General features: G+C 44.7%; 1 pseudogene; it reads right to left on the bottom strand.

The window, feature by feature from the left end:
* Window positions 1-413: 413 nt before the first annotated feature.
* Window positions 414-2,470, bottom strand: LOC117251296 (general transcription factor II-I repeat domain-containing protein 2-like; annotated as a pseudogene).
* Between the last annotated feature and the right edge of the window lie 8,930 nt (window positions 2,471-11,400).

Here is an 11,400-nt window from a genome sequence, read left to right as displayed (position 1 = left end):
GGTGCTGACCGGTAGCACTATGGCCTAAAGACACAGGCCCAGGAAGCACATTGGCTGCACCACCCAGGGGGCCAGCTGGACGGGGAAGATGGTGTACGTTAGAGTGGTGACCAGCTGTGGACCTAACAGTCCAACGCAATGTCTGCTGGCTGGTACTGGTCTGGTCAGTTGGGAACGCAGAAGAGCCTGGCTGTGCAGGACTCCCACATGCTGGAGTGGTTCCTGTGACACATCTGCTTTCCAATGGTGTCACAACAGACAGGCCAGTGGAGCGCGAGACACTAGGTACTGCCGCCACCATGGGCAAAGGGGTCTCAGGAACCAAAAGCAATATATCACTGTCACTGGAGGAGTCACCATCCAGTACGTCCAAGACTGGTGGCGATGGCATCACCAAGGGTGGTGCAGGCGCCTCAGGCTGAATGGCTGAACTCAGGGTCACTCAGGGGAGCAACGGTGTACACTGCACCATAACTGAAAGGGGGTTTCACGACCTGGTAGACCACCGAGCTCCAAAGATCCTGGATTTTGTGGCGGCCCCTAGCACTGTGATCCCTCAGGTACACCATCTGGCCCACTGTCAGTGGTGCATCTTGGACCCGTGGGTCATGCCGCTCTTTTCGTCGGCTGGCAGCAGCCAGCAAGCGCTCACGAGCACCCTCGAAAGCAACACGAAGCCTGATGTTCGGCCACCCATTCCTGTACTTCGCCAGGTACTGGGTCCTGAACTCGACCCAAGAGAAAGTCCACAGGAAGCTGTGGTTCCTGTCCAAACATCAGGTAAAAGGGAGACTCTCCAGTGCCGTGATGAGGTGTGGTGTTGTAGCAGAAAAGCACCTGAGGCAAACAAGAGGCCCAATACCGCTTCCGTGAAGCTGGAAGGGTGTGAAGGAGGTTGTGCAGAATCCGATTGAACTGCTCGCACCCACTCTCTCATATTTTTCCTTCAGTGTGTCATTGCACTGGAGCTCAATCAACTCCATTTGTAGGTTTGGTGGTGCGCTTTCCACGTCAACTGCAAAAGGATTGCTGAGCAGTTCAAACCTGCTTTTTTGGGCTTCTAAGTCAGCAAATCGGCGTCGGCGGCAAGTATGTTGAGTTTATCAGCAAACTGTGCACTCGGGAACACAGCGGTAGAGAGCTTCTCTTTCATGGTCTGGCAGCTGGGAAAGTGGCTCAAGTTTTCTTTCCGCATCTGCGTCTCCCACAGACTCAGCTTGGTTTTAAACGCCTTCACTGTACTGTACATATCAGAGATGACACGCCCTCGTCCCTGCAGCTGCAGGTTCATTACATTCAGATGGCTCGTGATGTCGCACAGAAATGCCATTTCACACAGGAACATTTCATCTCGGAGCTCTGTTGTGTCTTTCCCTTTGCTTTCCATGAACAGACAGATCTCCTCACGCAGCTCGAAACATCTTTGCAGCACCTTTCCCTGGCTTAGCCATCGCACCTCTGTGTGATAGGGCAAGTCACCATACTCTGTATCTAATTAGCCCAGAAATGCCTTGAACTGGCGGTGATTTAAACCTTTGGCTCTGATGAAGTTAACTGCTCGCGTAATGGTGCTCATTACATGTTCCATTTTCAAGGCTTTGCCACACAACGACTCCTGGTGTATGATGCAGTGATAAACTGTCAGCTCATCTGTGACGTTTTCCTCCCGCATCCTCTCACGCATCCTTGCCACCAATCCACTCCTGTGCCCACACATCGCGGGTGCTCCGTCTGTTGTCAATCCCACGAGTTTTTCCCAAGGCAGCCCCATCTCATTTACACATCTGGATACCTCTTCATACAGATCTTGTCCTGTAGTTGTGCCATGCATAGGACGTAATGCCAAAAACTCTTTTGTTATGCTCAGGCTGGAGTCCACTCCACGGATGAAAATTGACAGCTGGGCAATGTCAGATGTGTCGGTGCTCTCATCCACAGCAAGGGAATATGCGATGAAATCTTTTCCCTTTCCCACAAGCTGTGCTTTTAGATTGGTGGAAAGCTGGTCTACACGTTCAGCAACGGTGTTTCTGCTCAGGCTCACATTTGAAAATAGTTGCCTTTTGTCTGGGCACACTGCGTCACAAACTTTAAGCATACAGTTTTTGATAAACTCTCCCTCTGTAAATGGCCGGGCTGATTTTGCGACCTCTTCTGCCACAATAAAACTAGCCTTGACAGCAGCCTCGCTTTGTGATTTGGCTTTTGTGAACAGAGCCTGCCGGGACTTAAGACCTCGTTTTAATTCTTCCACCTTCTGTAGTCTTTGTTCCGTGTTCATATTCTTGTCTTTGTCTTTGTGTTTCTGAGACGTTTCATGGTGCCTTCTTAGATTATATTCTTTCATTACAGCCAAACTTTCTCCACACAGAAGACACACAGGTTTGCCTTTTACCTCCGTGAACACGTACTCTGCCTCCCACCTGGCTTGAAACCCCCTGTTCTCAGCGTCCACCTTCCATTAAGCCATTTTTGGGGAGGGGGTAGCTGAAAGTTGACATCTGCTCTGACTGCTGATGAATAATGAAGCTGCGGCCCGCTTGCTGCACTGCAGTGAGTTCGCAGGCTACCGTTGCATTGTGGGGAATGTAGTGTTGGTGTGTGCAAAACACCAGCGGGCGGCTGCGGCCTGCGGGCCGGTTTCAATAGTAATTAAATATCATCCCGGGGGCCATAGATAATTCATTCGCGGGCCGGATCTGGCTCGCGGGCCTCGACTTTGACATATGTGGCATAAACCAAAGGGCATGCGGTTAAACTCGAAAAGGCCAAAGAGTGTACAGAAGGCAGTTTTGGACTTGTCCTGCTCAGACAGACCCAGTGAGTCAACCCGGTCTGGCACTGGGGTGGTGGCTAGGTGGGAAGAGACAGTGGCCACCTCAGGCTCCACCTCAGTCACTCCAGCGGGCAGGCTGACGACCTGGGCAGCAGCTAAGACACCAAGACCAGTCCGTGGGTAAAGAAGAACATCGTTCATCCCCACATTAACCACTGGGATGTAGGCTGTGCCCCGGATGACTTGGACCAAACACGGAAAAGCTAACAACCCAGTTGGTAGACCAGACTCTGGGGGCTCGAATAACTGAGAACTGGTTGGGACAGGTGCTAGTGACCAATTTTATCGCTCCACATGAATAGCTGGGGCAGAGGAAGCAGGGGCAGACCTGCCAGAGCCCGAATGGGAGGCATCCTGCCCCCGAAGAAGCTGCTCGTTATCCGCCCTCAGCTCCAACACCAGGTCTCTCAGCTGCTGCACCTCCTCCTCCATACCGACAGAGAGAGCTGCACCAAGCCTCTTGGAATGATCGAAAGTGGAGTGGGTCCCTAAATTAACAGCTGCTGCTTTAATTTGACCACTCTTTCTGCACAAATTACACACAAAAGTAAAAAAAAACACTGAAAAAATGCAAATGAGCAAAAACAAAGCAAAACAATAAGGGAAGGAACCAAGACAAAAACAAAAAAAAAACACACCTCTGCCCTTTAAATGTGGAATCCTGCCGACCAGGGGTCGCGTTAACCGGATATTCTCGGTCATTGACCGGATTTTTACAACAATGACCGGAAAATCTGAAGGCCGTCGGTCATTTTGACCGGTTGCAATTACCACCCCTGCCCACTTGGCGGCGGAGTGCACAGTCAGTGGTTTAAGTGGCTGCCGTTTTCACACTGCAGAGAAAAAGTAATTCATCTGCTTCATGTAGCGTTGTTGACATAACGCCCTGGACACACCGGACGCAGAACTGAAGCACGGCACCCAGCAGCGGAGGCAGTTTTCAGTCAGCGCCCATGTTAACCTACCTGACTGTCCACACAGGCCGCTGAGCAGAGCGGAGCGCCCGCGGAGGCAGCGCTTTAGTTCGGCGTCTGGTCTATTTTTCACGGGAGCCGCGAGCACTTCTGTCAAGCTGGATCGAGCAGATCGTACCAAACAGGAAGTCGGACACAGAAATGACGAGAGAATCCGGCCAATTTTCAAAATACAATAACAACAGCACGCACCAAGGACGTGAAGAGAAAATACCGTGTTTATAATTTAACGTAACACAACAGTGCATAACCGAACACATTTTTCAATACCATAATCACTTAATTACAATTTTAATTTTGCGTCACCGAGCCTACAGGCATAACTACATAACGCCCTGGACACACCGGACGCGTTAGTAACGCGTTAGTGCCGTCCGATGTGTCCAGGGCGAAGCCTAATGGCACGGGTGTGTGGATGTCTGTTCATCTTTTCGTTCATGTCCTTATTAATGCACACTTTATAACTTGCTTGTTGGATTTATTAAAAACGAACGAATGAAAACTAAATGTCTTTGAATATCTTTATTTTCATTTAAAAACAAAAATTAAAATGACCGGTAAAAATAGATTATAACCAGATTTTTATGACCCTGTCGGTCAAAATGACCGATGTTCTGGATTTACTCACGACCCTGTTAACTGGCGACCTTCAGTCGAATGCGTCTATGGTTGTCGTAGTGACAACAGCTGTTTTCAACCAGGAAGAGAACACGTAGCTGTCCTTGCGAAGGCCTCTTCACTCAGTTTTTCATAACAATATCAAAACATAGCCGACCTGATCCGTCTTTGGACTCTTGTTGGAGGAACCCAGTCACGGACCGACACTCAGTCGCGGTTTGAATCACACTTGACCACTTCACTGACAGATCCAATAAAAGTCCGACAACATACAGCCAGCTATGTCTTCAAATTGGGAGGCAGCCAGATCAACTTGTGACCACACTGTCCATGCACTGAGGAACATTTTACAATCTCACTGCTTTCCAATACAAAAACCAGCAGTTTAAACCCACTTAATTCATAAACCTAATGTTTATTGTTGTGCTACAGGTCGATAAAGCCAATATTCATATAGCCTACTCACGTGGAAATACTTTATTTTAAATTAAGCAATAAAGCAGCAGCTGTATAAATCCAGTTACTTCATAAACGTAACGCAAGATAACGTCATGTTGTAGCCTTAATATATAGGCAACAGTGAAAATCACATCTTTTATGTAAACCTAGAAATAACAATGAATACATTTGAGGGTGGTTCAGAAAAAAAGGCTATATGGTATACCAAACATGTACAGTGAAGAAACAAATATGTAAGATGGTTCGGGTTCGAATCCCGTGAAAATATTCTTTTTTACGTTTCACGGGGCTGAACGGTTCTTTAATATGGCACATGCTTATTTAGCCAGGCACCAGAGACGAAACTGTGTAGGCCTATTTAGAAAATTTATTCGAGATAGGAGTTAGATTTAGCCTACAGGAAAAGCAACTTGGCCTCTTCCTGTTTTCAACATTCCGACATAACAAGTGTGATTCAAACCGCGACTGAGTGTCGGTCCGTGACTGGGTTCCTCCAACAAGAGTCCAAAGAGGGATCAGGTCGGCTATGTTTTGATATTGTTATGAAAAACTGAGTGAAGAGGCCTTCGCGAGGACAGCTACGTGTTCTCTTCCTGGTTGAAAACAGCTGTTGTCACTACAACAACCATAGACGCATTCGGCTGAAGGTCGCCAGTTAACAGGGTCGTGAGTAAATCCGGAACACCGGCGACGAAAAAGTCTAGCGCAACGTCTGCTGCCGACAACACCAAATTGTGGCAGAGTGGCACAGTAAGTTGCCATGACAACACCACCCGGGGGAATTTCACCCCCAGGAGATTATTAAATTAAGATTTTACTACTTTGATATATTGAATTTTAAAACATTTTAACATGCAATTATGCAGGATACAGGTTCGATAAAAAAAAATTCCACTTGGGCAGAGGGCGTATTCAGTTAAAGATGATTTATTGGACAAAACATAAACAAAAGAGAGAAAAAGGTAATTTAGCTGAAAATGTTGCCCACCAGGGCTTTAACTGAAAACGAATGGCACAATAAGGGGAACCAAAAGGGGGTGAAGACAGGGCTGGGGCTTACCAAGGCAGCAGGGATCAAACCGAAGTCTGGGAGTTCACAACAAAAAGAAAATCACCCGTGACACAGCAAACAAATCAGGAGCATGAAGAAAACCTACCACCAGGCGAGTGAACTGCTGCCTGGGCCCACAGCACTTGTCAAATAAACAAACAGACAATTAACGCGTCTGTAACAAAAAAAAAAGCACAATACAAAAACGCTGGTGGTGACAATAACAAAATCTAACAAAATTACATCTAACAAAATTACATGCACACCAAATTAATATTCACAGAGCAAACTATTACTCAGCATTAATAGAAGACAATAAGAACAACCCCAGGTTTCTTTTCAGCACTGTAGCCAGGCTGACTGAGAGTCAAAGCTCTATTGAGCCTTGTATTCCTTTAGCCCTTAGCAGTAATGATTTTATGAGCTTTTTTAATGACAAAATTCTAACTATTAGAGGCAAAATTCATGACTTCCTGCCCTCAGATAGTACATATCTAACCTCAAACACAGCTGTAAAACCCAATATATATTTAGATTGCTTCTCCCCAATTTCTCTTCAAGAATTGACCGCAGTGATTTCTTCATCTAAATCATCAACGTGTCTCTTAGACCCCATCCCAACTAGGCTATTTAGGGAGGTCTTTCCTTTAGTTAACACTCATATATTAGATATGATCAATATATCCTTATTAACAGGCTATGTACCACAGTCTTTTAAGGTAGCTGTAATTAAACCTCTACTAAAAAAGCCCACCCTGGATCCAGAGGTGTTAGCCAACTATAGACCAATATCTAATCTTCCCTTTATGTCAAAGATCCTTGAGAAAGTAGTTGCAGACCGGCTGTGTGATTTTCTCCATGATAATAATTTATTTGAGGAATTTCAGTCAGGATTTAGAGTGCATCATAGCACTGAGACAGCACTAGTTAAAATTACAAATGACCTTCTGATTGCTTCAGACAAAGGACTTGTCTCTGTACTTGTTTTATTAGATCTTAGTGCGGCGTTTGACCCAATTGACCATCAAATTCTACTGCAGAGACTGGATCACTTAATTGGCCTAAAAGGTTCTGCATTAAGCTGGTTTAAATCTTATTTATCTGATCGTTTTCAGTTTGTTGACGTTCATAATGAATCATCCTTACGTACCAAAGTTTGTTTTGGAGTTCCGCAAGGTTCTTTGCTCGGACCAATCCTATTTACTCTATATATGCTTCCTTTAGGTAACATCATTAGAAATCACTCTATAAATTTCCATTGTTATGCGGATGATACTCAGTTGTATTTATCGATGAAGCCAGAAGAAAGTAATCAATTAACTAAACTCCATAACTGCCTTAAAGACATAAAAACTTGGATGAGCTCCAATTTCCTGATGTTAAATTCAGACAAAACTGAAGTTATTGTTCTTGGCCCCAAACAACTCAGAGACTCTTTATCTGATGACATAGTTTCTCTAGATGGCATTGCTCTGGCCTCTAGCACTACCGTAAGAAACCTCAGAGTAATATTTGATCAAGATTTGTCTTTTAATTCTCATTTAAAACAAATCTCACGGACTGCATTTTTTCATCTGCATAATATTGCGAAAATTATGCCTATCCTGACCCGAAAAGATGCAGAAAAATTGGTCCACGCTTTTGTTACCTCTAGGCTGGATTACTGTAACTCTCTTATCAGGTAGCTCTAGTAAGTCCTTAAAAACTCTCCAGCTAATTCAGAATGCAGCAGCATGTGTACTAACAGGAACTAAGAAACAAGATCATATTTCTCCTGTTTCAGCTTCTCTGCACTGGCTCCCTGTAAAATCCAGAATTGAATTTAAAATCTTACTGTTAACTTATAACGCTCTAAATGGTCAAGCTCCGTCATATCTTAGAGAGCTCATAGTGCCATATTATCCCACCAGAACACTGCGCTCTGAGAACGCAGGGTTACTCGTGGTCCCTAAAGTCTCCAAAAGTAGATCAGGAGCTAGAGCCTTCAGCTATCAGGCTCCTCTCCTGTGGAATCATCTTCCTGTTACGGTCCGGGAGGCAGACACCGTCTCCACATTTAAGACTAGACTTAAGACTTTCCTCTTTGATAAAGCTTATAGTTACGGCCAGCTCAGGCTTGCCCTGTACCAGCCCCTAGTTAGGCTGACTCAGGCCTAGTCTGCCGGAGGACCCCCCTATAATATACCGGGCACCTTCTCTCCTTCTCTCTCTCTCTCTCTCTCTCTCTCTCTCTCTCTCATATTCTATTACTGCATCTTGTTAACTCGGCCATTCTGGATGTCACTAACTTGGCTTCTTCTCCGGAGCCTTTGTGCTCCACTGTCTCTCAGATTAACTCATATCGCAGGGGTGCCTGGATAGCGTGATGTGTGTGGTTGTGCTGCTGCCGTGGTCCTGCCAGATGCCTCCTGCTGCTGCTGCCATCATTAGTCATACTTCTACTGTTATTATACACATATGACTATTGTCACACATGTATACTGTCAGGTATTAATACATACTTTCAACATATTGTACCACAGTAGCCAGAACTATAACTAGAATATTATTACTTTCAATAATGTTGTTGTAAGCTACTGTCATTACCTGCATCTCTCTCTCTCTCTCTCTCTCTCTCTCTCTCTTTCTGTCTCATTGTGTCATACGGATTACTGTTAATTTATTATGCTGATCTGTTCTGTACGACATCTATTGCACGTCTGTCCGTCCTGGAAGAGGGATCCCTCCTCAGTTGCTCTTCCTGAGGTTTCTACCGTTTTTTTTCCCCGTTAAAGGGGTTTTTTGGGGAGTTTTTCATTATCCGCTGCGAGGGTCCAAAGGACAGAGGGATGTCGTATGCTGTAAAGCCCTGTGAGGCAAATTGTGATTTGTGATATTGGGCTTTATAAATAAAATTGATTGATTGAAATTGATAACGAAATACAAAATAATCAAATTATTTTAATTCTTAACACAAATTAAGATAGAAAGTAACTAGATAACTAAGGAGGATAATTAGCAACCAAAACAAAACCATGCACACCATGCAATGCACACAAACAATAGGAAAAGGACCCGTTGAAACAGAAATACAGAACAAGCAGCCAGAGCAGCTCAACAGCAAAGCAGGGGCTGTATTAAACAGCATCTGTAATAAGCAGAGCAGCTCAACAGCAAAGCAGGGGCCAGCAGCCGCAATAAGGGGGACGGTGGCCGGTGACAGGCCATGCACCTTCACAACCTCAGCGGGCACCGACACAGCCTCCCTTGCGATAGGAGGGTGAAGTTGTGGATCTGCGGCTTAACTTCGCGAGGGAACCGGAAAGCGACCACGCCGGGCCCCGAGCGGGCCAACCAGTCCCTCCACACCAACAGCCAGCTTTGGACGAGAGTGAAGCACGTTGGCGGCCACGCAATCACGCCAAAAGCACACTGCTCCGCCACGCCAGACCGCAGCCACCACCACGGGGAACATCCAAGGAAGGAGAGAGGAAGAGGTGTGGTTGGGCACCTGCTTATGTAGGTTCGCATGGTGCCACCCAGCAACAGCGCAGTAACACCCTGGCTTAGTGCCATACAGTGGCATGGAGAGCCACTACATCTTCCGGCCACAGAAGCATGCTAAAATGTTTCCTAACCTAGCAGTGAGTGTGCAGAATGTTTTCACCATACCGGCATCGAGTGCAGTCAGTGAAAGAGACTTTTCCTCTGCTGGATTTGTAATGCAAGCTTAATGCAGCTTAATGTGAGTGATTGTCTATTGCCTATGTGTGTTAAATCACGGGTGCACGTTGGGTTGCAGGACTTATTAACAGGTGCGGGTGGGTGCAGCCTTGACAGTATTGCGGTAAGTGTGTTGTGTCATTTCCAGTGTTTTCTGTGACAGCGTCTCTGTGCTGCTCTAGTGAATTGTACTAGCCTGCTTTCTAGTCTAGTAGGAAGGGGGGGTCCCCATGGTCACGGTGGATTTCTAAATGAAACCTATATTTTTGGAATCGTGAAGGTCTGTAGATAATGAATTTTGATGTTCCCATCGCGAAAAAGGGTAGTCCTCGGAATTCCAGCGGAATGTCGAATTCCGTCAATCGGAATATATGGAAAAAATTAAAAATCAAATGTATCCACAACTTTTGAACCATATATTGTACAGAGACAAATAAACCATCTTTTTTGCATAGATTAAACATGAGAAATCAATTAAAATGGTTATTTTAATCATTTAAAATGTATGTCTATGCGTAATTGGCTTTTTCAAAATTTAGCAGAAAAAATATGAAAAAAGCTATGACCTATAAGAAATCTTCCCAATTTGTCGGTATTTGGTGAGAAACATCAGCTTTTTAATAGCTATAGAAAACTGCCCAGCACTCTAAGCTTTCATTTGATTGGTTACATGTTGCTGTAACTAAAAAAATAAAGTCTGGGAGACTGTTAGAGCTATGTCTACTCCCAGATTTGTGATAGACAGGTCAAAATGAGGGATAACCATAACTCTTGAATCATACATCATACATATATAAATGAACCAATTTTGTAATGTAATTTTTTTATTTTACAAATTGATTATGGTATTCTCTTGATGACTGAAGTAGTTTTTATGTATTTAGTCCAAATAGTATTTCTATGGGCTGAAATATGTGCCACCAGAAACTGAATTTGCATCATTTATATTTGAATTTGAATTTCTAAACTTGAATAATTGCATTGAAAAACTGAATTTGAATCACATAATTTGAAATTGTATTGTTAATTTGAACCATTGCATTGAAAAACTGAATCTGAATAGTATAATTTGAAATTGAATTTATTTCTATATATCTTCACATTCAGTTCTCACAATTCAAATTCAGTTCTCAAAATTCAATTTCAATTTACTGTGACACTGTGTTAAGGATGAAGGAAGAGCAATCGAGCGCAGATACACAGGACTCCTCTTCGGCCAATCAGCACCTACGTTTTTGAGCACGTAGGAAGAAGCGCTCGCCTTGATCCATAGACCATAGACAATAGGCTTGTTCGAGATGAACTGCGCCTCGCCTGAAAAGTAGACAAGAGCAGGCGGCCGCAGCGGGGGGCGGTGACAAAAAGCTGCAGTGAAGTCAGACAGTTTCCCAACAGTTTCCAGCAGCCTTCAGTCCGTTTCCCTTACATTATGTGTGGAATGATGTCAGTTCATTAAAAAAGTGATCAGACCCATACTGGCGATCAGCGCACAATGCATGCCGGTTAGTTTTGTGTCCAACTTCATCCCGATTTGCTCTGACGTATTACAAAAGTGGACGGCGATAAAACCGCGAGAGCAAGGCGGCCGCGGTTTTTAGAGCCAGGCGCTGCAGTTGCTCTCCACCGACTGCACCGCCTGGCTCTCACCTGATCTAACAGCTGATTGGTTAAGATGTCGACTCAACAATATGATGTTTTAGATAAACTACTCATTTTTGTTGAATTTTAGAGATTAAGATTGTATTTATCTGATCTGAAGG

The sequence above is a fragment of the Epinephelus lanceolatus genome, chromosome 5 (assembly GCF_041903045.1).
Source record: "Epinephelus lanceolatus isolate andai-2023 chromosome 5, ASM4190304v1, whole genome shotgun sequence".
Lineage (NCBI taxonomy): Eukaryota > Metazoa > Chordata > Actinopteri > Perciformes > Serranidae > Epinephelus > Epinephelus lanceolatus.
The sequence above is the reverse complement of the archived record's forward strand: the minus strand, read 5'-3'. Positions and strand labels throughout refer to the sequence as shown.